Below are 26,675 nucleotides of genomic sequence, written 5' to 3' on the forward strand. Positions count from 1 at the left end.
TATATTAATGGGACTAAATTATATAAAGGAGAATTATTGACCTATTAAATAATTACATTCAAGCCTCACTTAGCAGTGATCCAGAGGAAATAAAATATGATAAACAACAATTAGAGGCTATTCACATTGGAGAGGAAACAAAAATCTTGAAATCTGACATCCAATTAAATCTTTGTCTCTACTCTCAAAAGTTAGTATTCTATTAATCTTGGATACAGAAAATTACACTAGTAATGATGTGCTGAGTGATTTTATTTGACGCTGGAATTTGGGATAGGCCTTTAGGTTAAATTTTTTCTCGAATGATTTATAAGATACAGTCAGTAGTTTTAAATTAATGTTTAATTACTCTTATTTCTTTGAGAATGTTGCTAAGCCTGGTATGATGGCACATGCCTGTAATCCTAGCAACCTGGGAGACTTAGGCAGGAGGATCTTAACTTCAAAGCTGGCCTCAGCAACTTAGGGAGACCCTGTCTCAAAATAAAAAATAAAAATGGCTGGGGTTGTGGCTTAGTGGCTAAATGTCCCTGGGTTTAATCCCTAATATAAAAAAAATTTCTTAATTCAGATTTTATTAATGGAAACAGAGATTACAAGCACAATCGTACCATGTTTATCATTAGGCATTCTTTTGCATGCTAAAAGAAAATTCTTTTCTACTATATGAATTTTATGATTCAATAGATTATGTCATAAGTAAATGTGTTCATTTGTTTTTCAATTTGAGTCCCAGGGTTCAGCACTAACATTCATTCATGTGAATTTAATTCCTGGGCTTTTACTATAGTTTAGTTTCACCTCTTAGTTTTCAAAAAACCCTCAAGCTCTCTTACTTTGTTGTTTTCTCTATTCCTACCAAATTTGAATCACAATCACATCTATATTCTAATAATGGAATCAAATAGGAAAAGATGATCCAAAGTCACTTACAGAGAATGAGGGGGAAAGGGAAGAAAAGAAAAATAACTATTCCTAATTCCATATTCTTGATTAGATATTATGATTAATAAATTGATAACAGCTGATTTACTTAATATTTCCTATTAATCAAATACAAACATTTTATTTGGCAAAGAGTATAATAAAAATTCAATTTAATTCAGCAGGTATTGGCTACTTAATATATACACAGTTCTCTTACCAGACTCTGTGAATGTACATTGGGTATATAAACAATTAAAAAAAAAAAAACCTTTGAGACTACCACCTATTGTGCATAGAACAAGAAACAAAGGTTATTGAGTATAGAAATTATAGAGAGTGACCAATGAAGTCACCAAAATGGTGACCTTCCTACAGTGAGGGGAAGAGGGTATGCTAAGTGAGCTCAAGCCACACCTACTATAAGCTTAAAGATAATGTACAAAGTTGAAAAAAAGAAAGGTGTAAGTTTATTATTTAGAGATACAGAGGTAAATATAAAGGAAACTATAAGCAGGAGTGATTAAACATGATTCCATCTCAAAATTAAATAAATGAACCTGATTAAAGGAATTATTTCAAGTGACTTGAAAATACAGAATATCCCTAGTGGGATAAACCCTAATCATATTATTGATGATGGTATTATTGAGACCATGTTTGTATTATCAGATACAAAAATGAGTAATTACCTTGGTGTCCTTAGAACCAGGAATTTTTATGTAGCACAAAGAAAAAAATAGATAAGCTGAGATTTAAAACAAAAAGTTGTAGTATTGCATTTCAGTTGAAAATATCAAAATGAATAATTGTTCTATTTTACCTTTTAACTATACATCTGTAAAAAGCTAAAATCAATGTAACTTAGTGAAATGAGCTTCCCTAGTATCAAGGTTACGGTCTATTAAGTATTCCCCAGTGAAATGCTCCTTGTAGAATCGGCTGATTGCTAATCTGAAGCAAAAAATGTACAAGATGAGCCTAGAATGTAAGTACTTCCTTACTTAGTGGTATGATCAATGACTACCAGAGTCATGTCAAAGGCCTAAAAACCAATTTGAAGAATTAACCAAACAAAGGTAGGAAAATTGAGCATAAAAAAGAATGACTGTGATGAGTTGAAATACATTGATTATTTAAATCCAGGAGTTTATAAAGATACTAAAAAATAGAAAACAAATCTTACAGATTACTTTTGGATAATGCTAAGGCAATAAATCATTATTTCGGAAACTGGTCAATAAAGGATAAGAATCAAGCCTGTATTCTGCCTTTCCAATATAAACTGCACCCTGGGGTAACCAAATAGTTAATGGGGGGAAGTTTTTCTTTACATAAGACTCTTTGTCAATCAATAAAGAAGAGACAGAGGGGCTAGCACTGTAGTTCAGTAGCAGAGCACCATGCTTAGCATGCATGAGGACCTGGGTTCAATCCCCAGTATCCACAAAGAAAGAGAGAGAGAATGTAAGAATATAACCATTTTGCAACAAATTAGTTAATGAATTAATGCATGAAGGCAGATATCATCAATGGCTGCTCACTTCATAAAAGTGAGTATGTTTCTTTTATGAAACATATAAAATAATCTGAATAGTATCATTAGTATCCATAAACCTATTGCTCTTTTCAACAGTTATCTAACTATGGCTAAATCTTATTTCAGCCAATTATCTCCCTCCTCACACACACTTTACGCCTCCTGATAGAAAAGCACATCATCAGAAAGTATTCTTTCCCAAATATTTGAATCCAAATCTCATTAAGACTCTAGCTCTAACTTCCAATTTATAGGAAATTCAGGGGACATAAGCACATGTTAAACAACATCATAGGAATGTGATAAGCAAAATCTAATGGAGAGGGGCTTGGGATATATCTCAGTTGACAGAGTGCTTGCCTTTCATGCACAAGATCCTGGGTTCAATTCCCAGCACCAGTTTAAAAAAAAAAAAAAAAGTCTAATGGAAAATTCTGACTAAATGGCCTAGTTTCTTCATTATGTAAATTGTAAGGAAAAAGAGAAGCAGGAAGTACATAAGACATAAAAAGATATGTCAATTACCAATTGTAATGTAAAGCTCTTATTTAAATCTTGATTATAATTGAAAAATTGAAAAATTATGAGGCAAGTGGAGCTATTTGAACATGGCTGGATATCTGGTGACATTAAGAAATAATTTTTTGGCATGATGGTATTATTGTGGTGTTTCTTTGAAGTATTTTATATTATAGAGATAATGCTGAAATATTCATAAATTAAACAACTTGATGTCTGGGATTTGCTTCAAAATTGTGTGTGAGGAGGGAGATAATTAGCTGAAATAAGATTTAGCCATAGTTAGATAACTGTTGAAAAGAGCAATAGGTTTATGGATGCTAATGATACTATTCAGATTATTTTATATGTTTGAAATTTCTATATTCAAAAAAAACTGTAGTAGCACAGGGACAACATGCCTTTATTTTATTTGTTTCATTTTTTTTTCATGTGGTGCTAAGGATTGAACCCAGTGCATCACTCATGGTAGGCAAGTGCTCTGCCACTGAGCTACAGCCTCAGCACCTGAAATTTCTGTATTATAAAGGGCTTTTTCGTTAAAACAATATTTGATTCAGAGGAATGGCAAAGCAGAAGACTGTTGTTTTTCATTATAAGCTGACCTGTATTTTAAAAAATTTTTAGATACATGTATGTATTTTATTTCTAAGGAAGTAGCCCTATTAATGAGATAAGAAAGACACATACATTAAAGAATTTAATTAGTCTATGATTTAGTTCTAAACTGAATGGTATATAATAGCAATTCTCAAGGCATAGTCACCCCTAGAAGACCCTCAGACCCCTTCAGGGGATCTATGAAGTCTAACTGTTTTCATAATAACACTAAAATATTACTTGCTCTTTTTATCATGTTGACATTTGCACTGATGGTGGCTAGAATTGCTTGGTCCTGGTGTGAATCAAGGCAGTGGAGTCACTATATTAGTAGTCCCTGCATTCCTCACCATCACTTATTTGCAGTTAAAATAGGGGAGGGGAGCTGAGGATGTAGCTAAGTGATAGAGCCCTTCCCTAGCATTCATGAGCTCCTGAGTTTGATTCCCAGTATTTAAAAAAAAATTCAGATGGCACTAATAAAGCAATAAAAATTACTAATTTTATTAAATCTTGACCTGTGAGTACATTTCTTCTTAGTATTTGGTGTGATAAAATAGGAATTATACAGGGCTGGGGACATAGTTCAGTTGTAGAGTGTTTGCCTAGCAACACACAAGGCCTTGGGTTTTATCACCACCACTATTTTAAAAAAATATATCCAGAAAGTACATCTGCTGTATACCAAAATCTAATGATTGAAGGAAAAATCCTTGTGTGATTGTTTGAGTTGCAAACTGAACTAGCTGCTTTAACATAAAACTCTTGGTTTTTATTTGAAAGGATAACTGACAAATGATATTATTTGTCAAACTTGGGTATTTGGCAGACACTTTCTTGAAAATGAACAAATAAACCTGTCACACCAAGGAAAACAACTTAGTGTGATTGTTGGCAATGATAACATTCAAGCTTTTAAATGAAATGGTGTTTTGAAATAGTTGTTTCTGTCACCATGAGCTTGTCTGCTTCCTTCCACTGAGAGAATTTGCTCATATATTCAGTGATATTAACAAATGTGATTTTTAAAATATTCCCACAAAAATACTGTCCAATGAAATGTGTTAATATTTGGAATATCTGCATAAATCAGGGAACACTATTTTCCAAATGACTAATACATGATATTGTAAGACCATGCATGCATCAAAATCCATTCAAAACATGACTGTAGGAGGTTGAATGGTGATCCCCAGAAGGATCTTGAGATGAGATCACCCTATTTATCCAAGAGAGCCCTAAATCCAATGACAAGTGTACTTTATGAGGTACAGGAGAAGACACAGAGACACAGAGAGAACTTGTAAACACAGAGACAGACAGAAACTGGGAAAACAGGAAGGGGTCGACTCCTAGTCACTGGAGAGAATGCACTTTGGCTTGTACCTTGATTTCAGCCTTGTTTGGCCTCCAGACTGTGAAACAATATTTCTGTTGTTTAAAGGCATCTAATTTATGTTAAGCTGTTATGATCCTAGAAAATTAATACAATGATCAATGGATCTTAATGTAACTGAGTACGAAAGTTATTGACATGGATTCAGAATCCACATTGCATCTAGTCTTTTAAAAACTACCACTTATTGATTCTTGAGAAGATATCTACAATTTTTTGTGTATCAGCAACTAAATTCAAGGGCACTTAACCACTAAGCTATATCCCCATCCCCTTTTTATTTTATTTTATTTTGGGGGGTACCAGGGATTGAACTTAGGGGCACTCAACCACTGAGCCACATCTCCAGCCTATTTTGTATTTTATTTTGAGACAGAATCTCACTAAGTTGCTTAGTGCCTCACCAAATTGCTAAGGCTGGCTTTGAACTTGTCATCCTCCTGTCTTAGCCTCCGGAGTTGTTGGGGTTACAAATAATGCACCATCATGCCTGGTGGAACTGTGTATTCTTGAGTAAGTTTTAATGTCTTTGTACCTAGGTTTCCTCATCTGTAAAGTGGAATTAATAATGGTACCTATCTTTGTGGTTGTTGTGAAAATTAAGTGTGATAATGTAACATATACTTAGCACCTAAAACAACATCCAATATGTGTCAGCTATTTCTTTTAGAGCTTTGCAATTTTCAGAGACTTTTCACCTAGTATGATCTCATTTGATCACCTTAGAAACCTGTGATTCCCCATACTCCTCCAACTCTTCACCCCCTTCCTTTTCCCTCTTCCCAGCCATGTCCCAGTCTCACTGAAAACATAAAAGCCCTCCATATTAATCTCCCTCAGTATCTCCCACATCCTCAAACTGATGTGGTCTGAGCACCTGGGTTTCCTTCCCCTACCCTCCTCTAGCTACTTCCCCTTCTCTTTCTGGGAAAAAAAAAGAAACCACTTTCGCTTCTCTAAAAACCACATACAGGACACTTTTTTTTTTTTTTCCTGAAATGTTCTTTCTCTTCAGTTTTTGTCAGGGTAACTCCTACTCCTTTCTCTGGGTTCATTTTACCTTCTCCCAAAGTTGCCTCTGTCTTTGGCAACTTGTGGGGGCTGGGGTGTTCCCATAGCCTCATAGATTTACTTCTATGCTAAATTATCTTCATATATAATAATTCTCTTTGCATGTCTATTTTCTTTATATCCTCAGGCTTAGCATATTGTCTGATACACAGGTGGCCAATTACCCTGGTTTGCCTGGTCATTGTCTGGTTTGAACACTCAAAGTCCCTGTTTCAGAAAATTCCCTGCAGTCCCAGGGGTGGACACCATACCCCACACTCAGTAACTTTTATTCAATAAACAAAGAATCCACACTTGGCTGTCTTTTCTTCACCTTTATTTTTCACTCTTCAATCCAATGTCATCAGCTTCTGCTCTTAACCTCCCCAACCTGCTGGCACAGTGCTCTCCTCATGGATATATCTAATGGACAATACACAGTGTTTCATAGGTCAGTCTCTCAATAAATGATCTTTAATAAGAAGAGATTATTCACCCAGTAGACCTATTCTCATACTAAAGCAATGCAGTTTTAAAATGTCTAGTGTTTAAGTAAATTCAAGGCATCATCTCATGTATTATTTTACATAATTCTAAATATCATGTCATACTTAGGATTTCATTAAAATAATCACAAGATATAATCAAGACTACTAAATGTTTTCTGAATAAGAAATTTCCAGAAGTGATGAGTCAAAGTATTAATAAAGTATTTAAGGCAATGAGGAAATCAGTTCTCCTTTTTCATAAAATCCAAACAAGAAAACAGAATTGTATTTTAGGAAGCTCATAATAAAAGATTTTTCTTATTCTTTTAAGCTCTGAAAATAAACAAATGGAAATGACCTCTAAAAATGAATATATATGGACTGGGGCTGAAGTTCAGTGGCAGAGCACTTGCCTAGCATGCATGAAGCACTGGGTTTGATCCTCAGCACCACATAAAAATAAACAAATAAAATAAAGGCATTCTGTTCATCTACAACTACAAAAAAGTTTTAAAATAAATATGTAAACAGAACTTAATTTTTTTGTTTGTTTTTTGAGACAGGGTCTTGCAATGTTGCTCTGGCTGGTCTCTAATTGACAGTCTCTTGTCTCAGCCTAAAGGAGCTGGGATTATAGGCATGCACCACTGCACCCAGCTTTGCAGGTACTTAAATTTATTGAGGGCTTTTTTAAGTCAAAGAACAAGGTTTGTATTTTGTTGTTATTTTTTAAATAATATTTAAAAAGCAGAAGTTTTCCTCCACCATCTCATTTTTTAAAGACTAAATATAAACCAACTCTTAACAGAAAAAATGCCTGGAAATTGCCTGTTTAAAACTCTCTCTCCCACTGAACTCCAAGTTCTTCGAGGGCAGGATTGGATCATGTCTTAAGCAGAGAGGGAGGAAATAAGGGGAGAAATTTTTTTTAAAAATAAGTGAATGATTATAAACAGTAGGATTTTTCAGAAGGGAAGGCATTATATCAGAAACATAACTAAATTTTACTTGTAAAACATTTTTTTCATATGTACAAAAGAAAGTATTGGAGCCAGGTGTAATTGTACATGCCTATTATCCCAGCTATTGGGGAAGCTAAGACAGAAGGATCACAGGTTCAAGAATGACCTGGGCAGCTAAATAAGACCCTGTCTCAAAATAAAGTAAAGAAGTAAGTCTAAAAAAGGGCATAGATGTAGCTCAGTGATAGACCACCCCTGGGTTCATTCCCCAGTAGGACATACACACACAAAAAGCATTGAAAATAAATACTCATTTCAAAGTTAACAATTCTAATAGTCATTATTGACTTTTTTTGAATTTGTAAAATTTCAAATATCGTGGTAAAAAAAATTTATTTAGCATCTTACTTCCAGATGCACTGGGAATCAAGTTGGCTGAACATATAGAAAACAATTCCTTTTTTTTTTTCTTTTTTTTGGTGGTGGTTCTGGGGATTAAACACAGGGTTTAGTGGGTTTAATTGAGCAATATCCCCAGCCCACAATTCCTTTGTTGTTCAAAAACCAAGATATATAAGGCATTTTTTCTACTCTGATATTCAGACATTATTCAAAGACTGAAAAGAACCACAAAAACAGATTCACTTACATATACACACCAAAAAAAACCCTATTTCTAGATACATGCCAAGACAATCTGAATACTTAATATTGTTAGCCATAATAGTTAATATATTCCAATTCTTGAAATTCACTATATGCTTGTATCTTTATATGTATAGCTCTTTTGTCTATATGTGTCTGAAATTTGTGATTTCATGACCTTTCTAAACAAATCAATTACTTCTTATTTTAAAGGCAAACTATTTTTCTGAGAAAAATTGCTAAAATTGATACAAAATTATCAAACTACTAATTTGGACCAAATTATCTCAATCTCAGACCCTCCTTAAATTCAAAGAAAAGCAAATCACATTTCATATAAAGTTTAAAAATTAAACAGTTGGCCTACTAATTCCACCCTCACTCACATTCACCAAGGGACATGTATCAGAAGTCAATGTTTTATACCAGCCAAAATACAATAACAACCTAAACATATATCAAGAGAAGAACAGACAGTGAGGTGTGGTAGTAAATGCCCAGAGTTTGAAGCCAGTCTGGACAACATACTGAAACCTTGTCACAAAAAAAAAAAAAAAGGGGCAGAGGACATAGCTCAGAAGTAGAGCACTGGCCTAGCATGTGCAAGGCCCTGGGTTTGATATCCAGCACTACAAATAAAGAGAAAGAGGGAAAGAAAATAGAAAATTAAATTGTGTGATTGTGACACAATGGGATGCTATGCAGAAGGGAAAATGAATAAGCCACTCCTGAATACTTTAACATGGATGAATGTACCAACACTGTGTTAAAATTAAGTATCAGGAAAAATTTTTCCATTTTTATAAGTGTCAAAATGGAAAAAGGTCAACCATATACTATATAGGAATAACTGTAAACGGTAAAACTGGCTTTATAAAAAGTAAAGAATAATAAACACAAAATTTTACCACTGTCGCTTAGGGGATGGAGGGAGGTAAACAAAATTGGGAGACTCTACTATACTGTACATATTCTATTTTCAAACTGTGTGGTAGAAAAATGAGTGTTTCATTGTTATTCTTTTCTTATAATATTTTATTAGTTGTTTATGGACTTTTATTTATTTATATGTGGTGCTGAGTCTCGAACCCAGTACATCACACATGCCAGGCAAGAGCTCTTATCACTGAACCACAACCCCAGCCTCATTGTTATTCCTTATATTATACACATATGCTATTAATTTTCTGACTGTCTTTGTTTAATAATATGCTTTTAAAGTACATTTGGGGAGTAGCTCTATAGTATAGTGCTTGCCTAATCTTTGTATAGCCCTGGGTTTGATCCCCAGCACCACAAGGAAAAAAAGAGCAAAATTTTTTTAAAAACTATTTTAAATAATACAAATCTAAGTCTACTATATGCCTAGAATATTAAAACTTTCATTTTTTTCAATAAAAATATAAATAGAGATTTTTAGCTGAATAAAAAATATATGGAGGCAGGGCTGGGGTTATGGCTGAGCTGTTGAGCACTTGCCTAGCACTTGTGAGGCACTGGATTCAATCCTCAGCACCACATATAAGTCAATAAATAAAATAAGGTCCATCAACCACTTAAAAAACATACAAAAGTATCAATAGAGTTATATAATATTTACCGTTAAAATTTAGAGTAATGGTGTTCCAAATGTAAGAAACTCAGCTTTCCATGCAATAATTTTGCCCATTTTGTCATGTGTTGACAAAGGTAATGGGGATTTCAAAAGTATATAAAAGAATAATTTTCTGAATAGTACAAAATCAACACATCCTTAAAGCCCTTCATATTTTCTCCATCATCCTCACAGAAACATTCATACAATTAGAATATCTAGTCATAGTTTCACAGGAAATAATTTAATAGCAAACTCAGAAGTCTCTAATGGCAAACTCTGACATGATAGGTTTCAAATTGATGAGTCCACCATTTTTGTAAAAGTAACTCAAACAAACTGATGACAATAGTATGTAGGCAGTTTTCAAAATTAGAATTGATGAGCCTGCTCCTTCTACTTGTCAGAGTTTATTGATGGTAACATCAGTGGTGTTAGAGGGAAATGCAAACTGCTGGACTGGTCCTGTGGGTCCCTCGCCTGCGGGTGAGCAGTAAGCCAGGTCCTGGAGGACCATAATGCTGGTGTTGCAGCAACAGAAGGGAAGACACATGGCCCACAGGCAGGATAAGCTCAGCATATTGATAATGTAGTATCATAAGACGGAAGAATCAATCAAGACTTGACACATTTATACATTCCCCTAGGAAACACTCGAAGTCTGAGAGCTTCGCAAACAAATTATTTCAAGAATTTGGAGCTCCCTCCAGCAACTCACTGATGTTTTTACAGGCGGCTAATTCAGCACAGACAGGGATCAATTCTTTAGAAGTCACTGAGCATAAACAAATACTACTTCAGTGGCAGATTTTTTAAATTTACCAAAACTATCTCCAAATGAAATTTTCTAAGAATCAGAGGAAAGGCTTTAGATTATATAACTTTTTACTGTTCGTTTTGACTCAGCAGGACATCCTGAGTAAGCAGGAGCAAAGGCACTATGTTGGATGATTTACATACCTCAATAAAAAGAGCCAAACACAGTGCTGAGAACTTCACATGCTTACCGCATGTGAGCCCTATGAGGAAAACCTTATGCATTCCCTTCCACCAGATGCGGAAAGTGCAACATTCAGTAACTTGTTCAAATTCACACAGTACAAGAATTTCAGTGCTGGAATCCAAGCCGAGACCTGTCAAACACTAATGTTTGTGTTCTGCCATGCTATGCTGTATAGCACATTGCATTTATTTTTAATAGATACTAAAACCGATTTTTAAAAAGTTGCTAAGTGACTAAAACTTTAAAAAATAAGAGGATTTTTAACTTTATATTAAAATGGCACGTGAACTGGGCACAGTGGAACATAATTGTAATCCCAGCAGCTCAGGAGGCTGAAGCAGGAGGATCACAAATTCAAAGCCAGCCTCAGCAATTTATCAAGGTCCTAAGCAACTTAGTGAGACCCTGTCTCTAAATAAAATATAAGAAGTGCATGTGTCTCAGTGGTTGAGCATCCCTAGGTTCAATCCCCAATACCAAAAACAAAAAGGCACATGAAAGAATTTTAAAATGATGACACCTCATACTATTCTTCCATAATACAGCACCATATCAGATCTTACCTTCTCCAGTCTTTCCATGAGTCCAGCCCTGAGCCTTCTAAAACAGTCATTTTTTTACTGTACGCTCAGAAAGCCACAGCTGTTCAAACTAGTTGAAGATAGTCTTATTTGTAAATAATTACTCTGTAAGAAGTTTTGTGGAAGTTACAGAGATGGAAAAACCATGGTCATATGCTTAAAAGAAAAAAAGAATATTAAAATGAGGTTAGGAAATAAGACCATCTATTTTTAAAATAAACCTCACACCTTAATATTATGAGAACTCACAACATTCACAAAGCCACATTCAGCCTGTTTCGTGTTATGAACCGTCTCCTGATGTCACAACACTGGATATTTGAATTGGCCATGACAGACCAACAAACACTGGTCTGTCAAATTCTAAAATTACAAGGACAAAAATAAACTTTGCTGTTTTGAAATGGGAAACCCTAAAAGGTAACTTAAAGTCGACATGGCATTCTCTCTAAGCCCTCTGGAAAAAGCATACCAATTAATACTTCCACAAAGATTTCATCTGCATAATTGCATTAACACTGATTAGTTAGGTTCCAGCAGTTCTGTGTAGGAGAAATTAGCTTATACCCTCTGTTTTTAATGTTGTATATGGAGAAACTTCACTACTGAAAAGTTTTTGTTGTTTTTAAAATGTTGCTACAAAGATGTTTCTCTCTCTTTCTCTCAGATTCCCCTAAAAACAACAGGGAAAATACAATAGAGCCTGGCACAGTGTCATAAGCCTATAATCCCCGGATTTGGGGGCTGACACAGAAGGATGGCAGATTCCCATCCAATTTGGCAACTTAGCAAGACTTGTCTCAAAATAAAATCAAAACAAACAAAAAAAGGGCTGGATGATGGGCAATAGGGGAAAAAAGAACAGATAGGAAAATTAGAGGATCAATTTAAAAGATACAACATAGAACTAATTGAAGTTACAGAAAGAAAATTATTTCTCTGGTAATTGTATCCAACAGTGATGATGAAATTATCAAAGAAATAATCAGAAATTTTCCAAGAAATGAACAACATAGATTTCAAAGATCCATTGAATGTCTGGTACAGTAGCTAAAGAAAGGTCTTGTTCCTCACAAGACAGAAAACTTTTATTGTGAAATTTCAGAATAGAAGGCATAAAAAGATCTTAAAAGCCTCCAGAGAGGAAGAAGCAGGCCACGTATAAAAGTTGAGAACAAGAATGGCATGGTTTCTTAACGGCAACAGTGGAAACTAGAAGACTACAGAGCAAAGCCTTTAAAAGTCAGAAAGAAAATAATTTTCAAGCAAAGTTCTAGAACCAGCCAAATTAGTACTCAAACGTGAAGAGAGAATACAGGCATTTTTCAGACAACATAAGATTTTTAAAAATTACTTCCAGGGCTGAGAATAAAACTCAGTGGTAGAGGGTTGGCCTAAAATATGTGAGGCCCTGGGTTCCATCCCCAGCATTGCTGGGGGAAAAATAAATAAAAAGCCCTTTCACACATACCTTCTCAGGAATCCATTTGATTATGTGTTCTACCAAAATAACAGATTAAACAGAAGCAGCAGCAGCAACAGCAGCAGCAGCGCTGCTACTACTGCAAGGGATCCAGCCCCAGTAATAAGAAGCTGAAATGTCCAGGATTTCAACAATGCAGCAGCATCCCAGATTGGACCAGGATGAGAAAAGAATCCTAGAGAAGGATTTTCAGGGGAAATAGAAATGAAAGATTCCAAGACTTGACTGTGTGGAAAATTTTATAGTAAGGAAGATTTAGAGGCAAGTTAAATAAACACTTATGATAAAACAAAGTAGCACCCTAAAAACTATATGAAGTAGAGTGCCTCACTGACAAGTCCCTGTATCAGGGAATGAGGAATCTGAGGAGATAATCCAGATAGCATGTAGACCAGTGTTTTTAATTTTTTCGTATGAAGACAATAAAAAACACTTTATACACAGTGAGCCAGTAGTACAACAAAAATACCATGAAACAATATCACCCTTTCTATGTACAACACATTTTGATATTTTCTATTCTGGCCTATTTATTCCAGGCTTTTTGACACAGTTTATGACCCACTAAATTGACTTCATGAGTCACTGATGGGTTGCAACCTACATTTTTAAAAACAGTGAACAAAAGACTATGGTATGTTTCATTAAAAAGAAAACACGTCTGGAGTCGAGAACTGTAGAAGGCAAAGAGGATGACAAGAAAACCAGAGATCTGATAGGAAAGTATCTGAACTGAGCTTTCAAGAAAGGGTCATATTTGACAGAGAATAGGAAGAAGGCCATTGCAGGTGAAGGAAAGATAAGTAAAGACTCACAAACAGTAAAACAAAGGAGGTGCTAAAGGTAAAGCAGAGAAAAGGGTAGGTGAGTTAAGAGAGTAGAAAATGGGGACAGAGACAAGTTGGAGACTACCACAAGAGGTTAGACAGTTGTATTAAGGAAGTCTGATATTATTCTGACAGCAATGGTGATCCAGAAGTGTAGGCTGGTGGTGTGCCAGCAAACTGCAGCAATCATCTCATGACAATTTACTCGTGAATTTTTTTTGCATTATAAAAATAACTTCATTTAATTCTGTTGCTAAAACATATGTTCATCATTGAAAATTTAGAAAATACACATAAACATTAAGTGGATATTATTACCATAAATGGGATTTCACAGAAAGGCCATCAAAGTGACCAAAAGGAGCTTCTCTGTACATGTATGAAGATGTGAATTTGGTGTCAACATATCTTACATACAAACAGAGATATGATAAATTGTGTATAAAGGTGTATTAAGAATTGTAATGCAAAAAAAAAGAGAGCTCATGTATAATGGCATGATTTGGCGTGAACATACTTTATATACAGAGGTACGAAAAATTGTGCTGTGAATGGATAATTATGAACGTAATGCATTCCACTATTGTCACGTATGTAAGAAATAATAAAAAAAGAAAATATTTGGTTAAGTTCTTACTCATGAATTTTATATGCACGAAAATTACAGAAATTAAGACGTGGCATGTGGCTAGAAATTGAGCTGAGTTGTTAATGCACCAACAGTTCATTTTCTTTACCTGAATTTTTTTTCTTTGAACCTTCCATGAAAGAAGAGAATGAATCGATTTCAACAGTTCAGACCCTGAGGAAGAGAGTAAGCTTGTCCCTCATAGGACAAAGAGATGTCCTTACTTTCTCCATTCATGATCAACTACAATAATACCAATAGCTCCTTGTACCTGAGATCTATCCTTAAGAAATTTCTCTCACCTTCTTGACTGCCCCAGGCTCTCTTCCCACCAGGCTTTTGTTCTTGCTGTTCCTTCAACCCATAATGACTTCCTGATAACTCACCTCAAGCTAGATGTTACTGAGCTTGAGAAGCCCCCACCTGATCCCACAGCTTGATATGGGTGCACTTGCTCCTGGGGCACTGCCCTTATCCAGCATTTTTTACCCTAAATTACAGTAGCTATTGGTCTTTAAAATTAACCCAAAACCTCCTATAGAGGCTATGTTGGGTTTCATTATAACCAAAGCCTCCTTTTCTGTGGCATAGTACCTAGCCCACAGTGAATACTCAATAAGTATTTGGTAAATACAAAGCATATCTTTAGTGCACCAACGTATAATGCTAAAATATATACTCTGAAGCTGAATCTAGCTTTGAAAAATCAAAATCTGTTCTAAGCAATAACAACTAATCCATATTCTCTGCCTGTTCAGTAAACAGATCTAACTCTACAGACTTATTCTGTAGAAGGGCTGCCTAAAACAGGTTAAATAGGTAAGACAGGGTAAGGAGTTTGAACTTGAACTAATAAAGAGCTATTGTGGGTTGAGAAAGGTAAGCATGCAATTATAATAGGACTTTAAGAAGATTAGTCTCCCCTGGCATGCAGGGTAGAACAGGGAAAACCTTTTTCTTCATTTTTTTTTCAGCCTGTATTTTAAGGTGTGAGCAGATGACCATGCCACCATGAACAATCAACTACAAAAGCTGAGTTTGCATGGATGGACCTTAGTGTTCATTAACTCAACAAACATTTTTAAGGGTCTAATATTTTTCTATGCATGTGCTATGCTGTAATAAAAAAACTTCAGATCTGGGAGTGGTGGTATACACCTGTAATCCCAGCTACTCAAGAATCTGAAGCAGGAGATCACAAGTTTAAGGTCAGCCTGGGCAACACAGCAAGACCCCATCTCAAAACAACAAAAAACTTCAGGGGCTGCAGTACAGCTCAGTAGTAGGGTGCTTTCCTAAAATGCAAAAGGCCCTGATTCAATTCCCAGCATGGCAAAGACAAACAAAAACAAATCAAATTACAACCTGAAAAATACTGAGAGGGATTATAAGGTGTTGAGAGCTAAGCCACATTAATAGTCACCATTCTTGTACAGTAAGGCAGTCTATGATGCTTAACACAAATAGGAAAAAGAATCCATATAAAATACTTTTCTCAAAGAACCAAATCATACTTTTCTTATTTGTTTCCTACTTTGTTAATGCTATGTATCAATAAATAATTTCAGTCAAAGTTATGAATCCCATGAACATGTCTCAGGAAGATTTCTTCATGGACTACAGATGTACAAAGATATCTTAAAGATATAACTCTAACACAATAGAGTGTTAGGATAGAAGTATCTAGAGATTACAATGGTAACACCTGTGAGAAACAAGTTTTTCAGTTTTGGGTGACATGGAGGGAGGAGAAAAGTTAAGGATGATGACCTGTAGAAGGTGGCTCTTGAGCTCAGGACAGACTAGTGAACTTCAGAGGGACAGTATTCTAAGAACACTGGTTCATTAGCATAGTGTGTGTGGACATAATTATACTGTTGGAGCTGAGAGCATCAGCCTGTGAACACCAGTAGATACAGAGGTCAGCAGATCACAATGAGCCTGACAAGCCATTCTTCTAAGAACCCTGGACTTGATTTTGCAGGAAATGAGGAATATACATGTAGGAATAATAAATAAGGAACAATCAGGTCTGCACATAGATCATATTGAAATCAACCTGGAGAAAGAATAGGGGGTTGTCAAGATTGGATATGGAAGCTGGGTATGGTGGCACATGACTGTGATTCCAGAAACTTGGGAGGCTGAGGAAGGAGTACAAATTTGAGGCCAGCCTCAGCAACTTTGTGAGATTCTGTCTCAAAAATAAAAAATTAAAAAGGGCTGGGGATGGAGCTCAGTTGCAAAGTGACTCTGGGTTCAGTCTCCAGTACCAAAAAAAAAAAAAAAGGAACAAGAGAAAACGATTGGATTGGATATGGATAAATCACTTCTGAGAGAGCCACTGCAACAGTCAGAAGATAATGAGGCCCTTGAGAGGCTGTAGTAAATATGGAACAGATATGAAAAATATTTAGGAGGTAAAATCAAAGGTTTTTGTTTGTTTTTGCAGTGCAGGGGATTAGAACCCAGGGTCTCAAGCATGCTAGGCAATCATGGTACCTTTTCTACACATGCAACCATGAATTCAGGAGGATAAATGAAGAATGCAGGCAGTCATGGACACCTAGTCGTCTAGAGTGCCTGTCAGGTTTCTGGGTGGATGATAAAGCCCCAAATTGAATATAACTGTAAAAGGAAAATAAAATTATTTAAAACTGGGAGTGGGGCATCAGGAGGAGGGTAGAGAAGATGGATTTTGTTTTATACATGTTGAATCTTAACTATATGAAGCTAGTTATCTAGAAGTCAGAAACTAGTCATATCAGTCTGAAGGGCAAAGCATAGAATTCAGGGTAGAAGTCATGAATTTGGGATTCATCAACACAGATGCAGGTTAAGCCATAAAGAGTAGTTTTAATCACCTATAAAGAGCTAGTATAGCCCAAAGAAAGGGCAATGGGCAGAAGTCAGACACCTGGAAGTTTAATGTTTGGGGAAAGGGGCTTATCACCTTAATGCTTAAGGTGGAAGTCATCTCTAAAAAGTTCCTTCTTTCTTTCCTATTATCTAAAACTCTTCCTTACAGTTTCTTATGACTTAATAGAGAAAAAATTGTGCTATGTCTTCCTTTGAAATAATTAACAGGAAATAAAGTTAGGGTCATAAAATATATTCCATTAAGTATTATTAATTGGCCTTTATTGAGTGCTTACTGTGTCATAAGCACTGCATTAAGTGCATTACAAGTATTAATTATTTTAAACTTAACAATCCTGGGAGATATGTTACTAGGATGCCTATTCTACAGATGAAGAAAATGATTTATAAGTGACAGATAAGCCATCACTTGAACTAAAGTCTGGATAAATTTAGAGTCTCTATTCTTTATTTATATTTTTGCAGTATTGGGAATTGAACTCAGGGCCTAGTAGCATGCGAGGCAGGACTCTGCTACTGAGCTACATCCCCGGCCCTTTCTTTTCTTTCTTTTTTCTTTTTTCTTTTTTTTTTTTTTTTTTTTTTTTTTACGCAGGGCTTTACTAAATTGCCCAGGCTGGCCTCAAACTTGTGATCTTCCTGCCTCCCCCTCCTGGGATTCTGTGCTCCACTGCACCTGGCTAGAGTCTCTATTCTTAACCACTGTTAAGTATAATCTCTCACAGATGCTGAAAATAGATTATGAGATATCAGAGCCAACCTAATACTTCTGTACATAACAACTTCTGCCCATGATATTCACTTCATTTGTGACCATCTTATAACATACATTACAAAAGGAGTATATTTTATAAATAATTATACCAATAGAACCAATTAAAGGTTCTATTAATGAGTCCAAAGACTCAATCATAGAAAGAAACATCAAAATTTAAGCCTGAGGGCTGGGAGTATAGCTTTGTGTTAGAGCACATGCTTCATATGTACAAGGTCACTAACACCAAAAATAAATAAAAATTCCAGAAAATTCCAGAAACCCAAACTTGAATGTGGTGTACTTCTGACCACTATGCTGAGCCCACTCAAATGATGTGATGTGTAAGCATGTCCTGCTGCTGCCTCCAATTTTTCACAGCTTCTCAGCCTCTCTCCAGTCACACTGAGCACTGTCTGCCTGCTAGTTTGCATACTGTGTAGTTAGGCCAATCTTGGTCGTTGTACTGAACACATATACATTTTTTCCTGTTGTTATTCCCTAAACAATATAGTATAAAAACTATCTCATCACATGTATGTTGTATTGAGTTTGATAAGTAATCTGGGGCAGATTTAAAGTATAAGGAAGGAGATGTTTACATTATAAGCAAATACTATGCCATTTTATATAAGGGACTTAAGCTCTTTGGATTGTGGTTTCCACAAAGGGTCCTAAAAACCAACCCCCCTTGGATACCCAGAGCCAACTGTATACACCATCCTTTTCTTTAAAAATTGGGGAAATTAATCATTTTAAGAGAGTTATATGCCTGATAGATTCTTCTACGTCTGTATATACTTACACAATAAAAGTGTGTAAGTAAACCATAAACCATAATGACTCATAACCACCTATTCATTACTGAAATTCATGTTTTGCAATGTGTTTTCCACTTTTCCCTTCTTTAAAAACTGGACTATATAAATGGACACCACACATGGAATTATGATAAATGAACATCAATAGCAAGAGTTTAAGATAATTTTTTCTAAAGGCTGCTATACATTTGGATGATCTGCTTCCTGGTTTTTCCAGAAAACCTCAAACAGAGTATGTTCTTTTAATAGAGGTGGAAATTTTTGTTTCAGTTCTCACAACTTTAACAATTTTTAAATAAAGTATACTATATTAATAAGATTCTATATGCCATTATTTGAAGCCTTTAAAAAATAGATGATCCATATTTTAATATTCACACCACATATCATTTGCAGTGACAAAAGAGCTTCTAAAGTTTGAATTATCATTTGATTTTTATAAGAAATTACACAGACCCAAAAAATAAATACAACAAAAGGCTGTGATAGTTTCTCAAACAGCTTTGGACAACCTGAGTCACATTTCCAAATTCCTTTTCACTGTGATTCCTGCAGTGAATTCCACTAATACATTTTAGAACTTTTGCAAATTAAGTTAGAAGTACTTGTTCACCTCAATTCATCTCTAGTGAATGGCTGTGTGGAACTCTAAATTTAAGTACAACTGCATTACTGTTCTCTGATTCGTGTAGAATAATTCTTGGATTCATGGCAATGCCAAGCTAAAATGACACTGCAAAGAAACTCTTTGTTTTCAAATAAATCCGTGCCTGGCTTTAGATAATGCTATAAAGAATCTTATTCATGCAGCACACCCTAGTTAAAATTATCCAAGTTGAAAATAACAACAAAAACTTCCACCTCTATTAAAGAATAATCTTTATTTAATTTTTTTTTCTATATGGATTTCAAAGAACCATAAACTTCTAGTGATAGACGGAACTTGGAGTAATTTACAGGCAAAGAAAACAAAATCACACTTGCTCACTGTTCCTTAAGTTAGTGGCAGATCTAATATGAGGACTTGGGCCTTCTATATTCCCAAGCCTTGGTTATTAAATGTTATAGAACATTAGGTTAATATCAGCCAGCATTTATCAAGTGCCTACTTAATGCTCTTCACTGTGCCAAGCATCTTCACATCCATCACTCCTTTCCTAAATCAGTTCATAAGTTAGAATAAACTTATTAAAACAATCACATTCACTCCTTTAAGCATCCAGTATTGCCAACAGAGTATTGCCACATGATATAAATGAAAAGAGATAATTTAATTACTGCAATAGCTACACTATGAAAATGTGTTTCAACAACACACTTCACTCTCAGTAATTTCCCTCCCAGAGATGGAAAAAGATTCAGAAGTCTTAGAAATATATTTCTGGATAAGAGCCTCTTTGCCAAGACCCATAAAGATGAGTTGTCAAAGAGGCTCTTATCCAGTGGGTTGGGGTTGTGGATCTGCCGGTAGAGTGCTCTCCTAGCATGTGTGAGGCATTGAGTTCAATTCTCAGCACCACATAAAAATAAATAAAATAAAGGTTTTGTGTCCAACTACAACTAAAAAAAAAATATGTCTATAGTGACCTCCTCCTTCATCCACTGCTACACCTTTTTTCACAATCACATTCTGATTCGTGGCTCTTCAGTAGCTGCTGTTTGTTATTTCATCTATATTTCTAAATTGCTATTCCCAGATGGTGTTCTAAAGTCATTATTATATAACAGCCCTCATTAAATTAAAAGAGATCACTCTAACTACACATACATTTTTTTAAAAAACCTAAATGTGAATATTTGCCTTCTTATAATTTCAAAACAAGAGTTTATTTTTAAAATACAGAATAATTTTCATGTCTTATGAAGCAAAGTCAAATTATACTGTTTTTTATAAACACATGGTCCATGTGTTGAAAAGAATTTACTAGTATTCATATGTTGACACATTTAAAATTACTTCTCCTAGGGGCTAGGGCTATAGCCCAGTGGCAGAGGGCTTACCTAGCACATGTAAGACACTGGGTTTGATCCTTAACACCACATAAAAAAAATAAAATAAAGGCATGCTGTCCATCTACAACTACAATAAATAAATAAACAAATAAACAACTTCTACTAACAGGTCTCACATGATTTTTCTACCACTGAAAATTCTGGTATGTCTATTTCATAGAATTCTTACAGATTCAAATCAAATAATCACAAGACAGAAAATTTAAACACTTGCCAATTCTAGTTAGCATGAAAATGCAGTACTATAATTTTTTTGGTGGGGGGGGAAATGTCATCTTGACCACACATTAGCAAATAAACTTTTAAACTCCAAACAAAAAAATAATCAAAATAGGGATGTTAATGTATTTGAGATAAATGTCAATGTTGTTTGAAAAAAAATTCTAGTATATTTCACTTGTAAATCCTATCACACAAACACAAAAGAACCAAAGACCTGAGAAAATAAGCACTGAATTTAAGTTAACTTTAAATTATAGTATCAAAAAGTAATGAAAGTAAATAACTTTGAATTTTAATTTTGTTAAAATAGCTCCCTAACACATAAGTTTGAATTTGAGTCATTTATCTTGGTGGTGAATTTTCATATTTATACTAGTATGAAATACTAAAATAGTACTTTTAAAGTAATGAGGGAACCAGCTAGGCAAAAGATCAAGGAAAGAGCAGATATGAATGACACTGCAAACCAACTGGGCCTAGGAGACATCTATGGAATATTCCTCGTAACAGCAGAATATACATTCTGCTCAAGTACATATGTTCTCCAAAATAGTCCATATATTAGGCCATAAGAAGATCTCATGAAATTAAAGGGAACAGAATTCGCACAAAGTAGGTTCTCAAATGGCAATGTAATTAAGTTAGAAAGCAAAAACAAAGAAAATTCAGTAAATTCACAAAACACTTTTGAGTAACCAGTGGGCTAACAAAGAAATCACAAGGGACATCAGAAAAGATTTTTAGATGAATGAGCCAAGTGCAGTGACATGGACCTATAATTCCAGCTACTCAGGAGGGTGAGGCAAGAGAATAGATAACAATTTGGAAACTGGCTGGGCCACTTAGCAAGACCCTGTCTCAAAAATAAAAAGAGATGGGGATGTAGCTCAGGGATAGAGCACGGGCATGTGTGTGATCCCCTGGATTCAATCCCCAGAAACAGGGTGGAGGGATAACACATTCAGAATGGTTGAAATGAAACCATAACATTGTCAAACCTCTGAGATGCAGCTAATGCAGTATTTAGAAGGAATAATATAGCTGTAAATGCCTATATTTTAAAAAAGGATGTCTCAAATCAATAGCTTAATTTTCCACCTTAAGAAAATCAAAAAGGTCAGACATGACAGCTGTAGTCCCAGCAATTTGGAAGATTAAGGTAGGAGGATTACTTGAGCCCAGGAGTTAAACATAATGAGACCTCCTCTCAAAAAAAAAAAAAAAAAAAAGAGAGAGAAAATAATAATTAATTAAAGCTAAACCCAAAGCAAATAAAAGGAAGGAAGTAATAATGATTAGAGTGTAAATCAATGAAATAAAAAGAAAAACAACATAGAAAATATAAATGACATTAAAAATGCATTCTCTGAATAAAATAAACCTTTAGCTAGATTGATCAGGAAGAAAAGATAGAAGACTCATATTACTAAAATCAGGATAAAAAAGGGAATACCACTCTCAACTCACAGAAGTAAAAAGGACTAGAAGAGAATGCTATGAACAATTGTACAGCAATTAATGAGATAACCTAGATATGAAATGGAGAAGTTCACAGAAAAAAATAAACTATCAAAACTAACTCAAGAAGAAATAGAAAATCTAAATATATATATATATATATATATATATATATATATATATAAAACAAGTAAAGAAATCAAATCAGTAATTAAAAAAAAACTTCTACAAAGAAGAACCCTGGTACCAAATGGCTTCACTGGTGAAATCTACCAAATGTTTAAAAAAGAATAAATACCAATCCATTATGAAATCTCACCTCCCCCCCCAAAAAAAGGAATGAATACTTTCCAACTCATTCAGTGAGGCCAGTATTACCATGATACCAAAACCAGATGATTCTATCATGACAAAGTTATAGAACAACATAGATACAAAAAATCCTCAATGAAATATCTGCAAACTAAATGTAACTACATACAACAAGTGTTATACACCATGACCAAGTATGACTTATCTCAAGACTGATTTAACATCTGAAAATCAATCAATGTAATACAGATATTTAAAGGACAAAACCCACATGGTTATCTCAATAGATACAGAAGGGTATCTGAAAAAATTCAACATCCTTTACTAATTTAAAGCATTCAACAAATTAGGAATAGAAGGGATTTTCCTCAAGCTAACAAAGGCCATTATGGAAAACCCACAGCTTACATCATTTATAGTGATGAAAAGGTAAATGGTTTCTCCCTGAGATCAGTAACAAGACAAGTAATATCAGTTCTCTCCAATTCTATTCAACTGGAGGTTCTGGCAGAGCAATTGGGCAAGAAAAAATAAATTTTAAAAGGCATCCAGATTGGTAAGGAAAAAAGTAAAGCTATTTCTATGTCCAATGAAATGGTCTTGAATATAGAAAATTCTAAAGAATACACAAAAATTATTCAAACAAATAAATGAATTCAGCAAGAGTGCAGGATACAAGATCAATTTTAAAACAATTGTATTTCCATACAGTGGTAATGAATAAATACAAACAATTTGATTTGCAATAGCACCAAAAGGAAGAAAATGCTGTCTGGGGCTGCAGCTCAGTGGTAGAGCGCCTACCTCGCACATGTGTGAGGCACTTGGTTCAATCCTCAGCACCACATGAAACTAAATAAATAAAGATGTTGTGTCCATCTACAACTAGAAAAAAAATAATTTTAAAAAAGCAGAAGAAAATGCTTGGGAATAAATTCTAACAAAAGTGCACTGAAAACTACAAAACACTGTTGAAAGAAGTTAAAGACTTTAGTAAATGAAAACATGACCCACATTCATGGATCAAAAGACTTAATATTGTTAAGAAGTTAACAGTCTTCATATTAATCTTCAGATTCAATGCAAAACCACAGTTGTCCTTTTTTTCAGAAATCAATAAAGTGATCCTAAAATTCATATGAAAACACATGGGATCCAAAATAGTCAAAGTAGTCTTGAAAAAGAATTCAGGATTCACACTTCCTGATTTCAAAATTTTCTATAAAACTACATTAAGCTAATAAGGACAGTGTGGCAATGACATTAAGCTAGACAGATCAATGGGCTTTAATTGAGAACAGAGAAATAAAGCTTTATATTTTTTCATCAATTGATTTTTTACATGAATACCAAGACAATTCAGCAAAAATGAGTCAGCAAATCATGCTGAGTCAATTGAATACCCCATGCAAAAGAATGAAGTTGGACCTGTACCTTACTATAAACAAAAATCAGTTCAACAACAACAACAAAAACCCAGAAGAGCAAATCTCTGTGATTTTGGGTTAGGTAATAATTTCTTAGATGATACGATTCTAAAAATACAAGCAACAAAATAAAAAATAGATGAAATTTATCAAAAATTGAAACTTTTGCACTTCAAGGAAATCATGAAAATGAAAAGAAAGCTCACAGAAGGGGAGAAAACATTTGCAAATTATATATCTGATATGTCCAAAATATATAAAGAACTCTTATAATTCAACAATAAAAAGACCATCCAATGTTAAAAAAAGGGGAGGGCAAAGAATATGTACATTCCTTCAAATAAAACATATAACGGGTTAATAAGCATACGAAAGCATATACAATATCAATAGTAATTAGGGAACTACAAATCAAAACCACAATGAGATACCATTTCATATCTACTAAAATAAAAAGACAGATAACAAGAAGTGTTGGAGAGCATGTGGAGAAATCTGAACCTCCATACATTACGGTATTCCTCCACAACTTAAACTAGTTACCATATGACCTAGCAATTCTGTTCCTGGTATACACTTAAGAAAAATGAAAACACATATCCACATAAAAATATGTCAAAAAAATTCATAGTTCCATTATTCACAATAGCCAAAAAGTGTAAAATAATCAGAATATCCACCAATGGATGAATGAATAAGCAAACTATGGTATACCTACACAACAGAATATTTCTTCAGCAATAGAAAGAAATTAAATACCATATGTTACATCATAAAGGAAACTTGAAAACATTCTAAATGAAATAAATTCATAAAACAAATGGAAAATGCAGCACATCCCTACCCTTATACCAGAAACTCCTTGAGAAGTAGCAACTATGTTTTGAGTATTTTGAGTATATGCTTCAATTTTTCATTAAATGTTCAAAAGAGGCAAATCTTCAGAAGGAAAATAGATCTGTTGTTCCCAGAAGCTGAAGGAGGGATGGATGGGAATAACTCGTAATGGGTCTAGAGTTTCTTCTTGGGGTGATAAAAGTTCTGGAATTAAATAATGGGGGTGGCCGCACAATTCTGTGAATAACCAATGAATTGGGTTGGTTGGTTTGTTGAATTGGAGTTTAAAAGGGCAAATTTAATGTCATGGGAATTATATCTCAATAAACCTATTTTTAAAATATTCAGTATGAGACCCTTCCTTTGAAACTAAAAGTTTTCAGATTCTTTCTAGATTTTCTACATATATAATTTTGTACACTATGAGCAATGGAAGTTTTACTTCTTCCTTTTTAATCTGTATAACTTTTTTTCCTCCTTATTACACTGTCTAGGACTTCAGTAGAATGTTGAAGTGGTGATAGTCAGCATCCTGTCTTATTTCCCTGTTTTGAAGAATGCTTTCAATATTTCATACTTCGGTGTAATATTAGCTCAGAGGTTTGTTTTTGCAGATAACTCCATGTCAGATTGAGGAAGTTTCTTTCTATTCCTAATTTGCTAAGAGAGTATATACGTGTGTTTCTTACAAATCTTGTTTTTTTAATCAGATGTTTTTCCTTTATCCAGATAATCATGATTTTTCTCTTTTAGTTTATTGACATTGGTGAATTACATTAGTTCATTTTCCAGTGTTAAGCGCATTCTTGGAATAAACCCAATTTATATATTTTTAAAAAGTATAAGAGACTCTAGTGTTTTCTCCACTCACTGAGACATTTTACTTTTTAAAATTTCCCAATAATCTGAATTTTCTCAGCATCTTTCTCAGCATTTGTATTAGTCCATTTGTGCAACTATAATAGAATACCTGAGACAGGATAATTTATAAAGAACAGAAACTGATTTCTCACAGGGCTGCGGTTGTGGCTTAGAGACAGAGCATACGTGTGAGACATGGATTTGATCCCTAAAACCACACAAAAAGGAAAAGAAGGAAAGAAATTGATTTCTCACAGCTCTGGAGGCTGGGAAGTCTTAAGATTAAGGTGCCAGCGTCTGGTAAGGGCCACCTTGCTACATCCTCACAGGCAGACAGTGAAAAGGATGAATATAGACCAACTCTGTGTCCTCACAGGCAGAAGAGCAGAGGAGGACAAACCACTCCCATAACCCCTTTTTATGGCAACATCAATCAGTTCCAGAGGTCCAATCCCCAATAACCTAAACATCTCCGAAAAGGCTCCACCTTCCAGTACTGTTGCATTAGGATTAAGTTTCCAACACATGAATTTGAGGGACATATTCAGACCACAGCACCATCTTCATCCAGGAATGTAAATACAATTTATTAGGTAATAGAACCATTGTATATTGTAGCTTACAAAGAACTCAGAACTGAAATGTTCTATCAGTTTTACTTAGTTAATAGGAGTTCATCCCAGTATCTGCCAAGTTAATGATCAACAAAAATCAGCAAAGTTATTTCTCTACTTCCAAGGATTAATGGAAGTGGTGATGGTTATCTTTGTTAGGGATTTTAGAATATGATAGTAGTATTTGTTATCACTGGCAAGTTCAATGGACTTTGGATGCTAAAAGAATGAGTGTG

At 34.6% G+C, this 26,675-nt stretch overlaps 1 protein-coding gene across 8 annotated transcripts in view; it reads right to left on the reverse strand.

The window, feature by feature from the left end:
* Positions 1 to 26,675, reverse strand: part of SGK3 (serum/glucocorticoid regulated kinase family member 3) — a 127,387-nt gene that overhangs the window by 88,661 nt on the left and 12,051 nt on the right. Inside the window, exons 1-2 of one of the 8 annotated variants that reach the window (XM_081266534.1) lie at positions 11,552 to 11,617; positions 11,285 to 11,458 (exon numbers count right to left, since the gene is read on the reverse strand). The exons of 5 other annotated variants lie outside the window; for them this stretch is intronic. The gene's annotated coding sequence lies outside the window, so the exon portion shown is untranslated. 2 more of the 8 variants (XM_081266535.1, XM_081266537.1) reach the window with 2 other exon arrangements.

The sequence above is a fragment of the Spermophilus citellus genome (assembly GCF_964194105.1).
Source record: "Spermophilus citellus genome assembly, chromosome: 14".
Classification (NCBI taxonomy): Eukaryota; Metazoa; Chordata; class Mammalia; order Rodentia; family Sciuridae; genus Spermophilus; species Spermophilus citellus.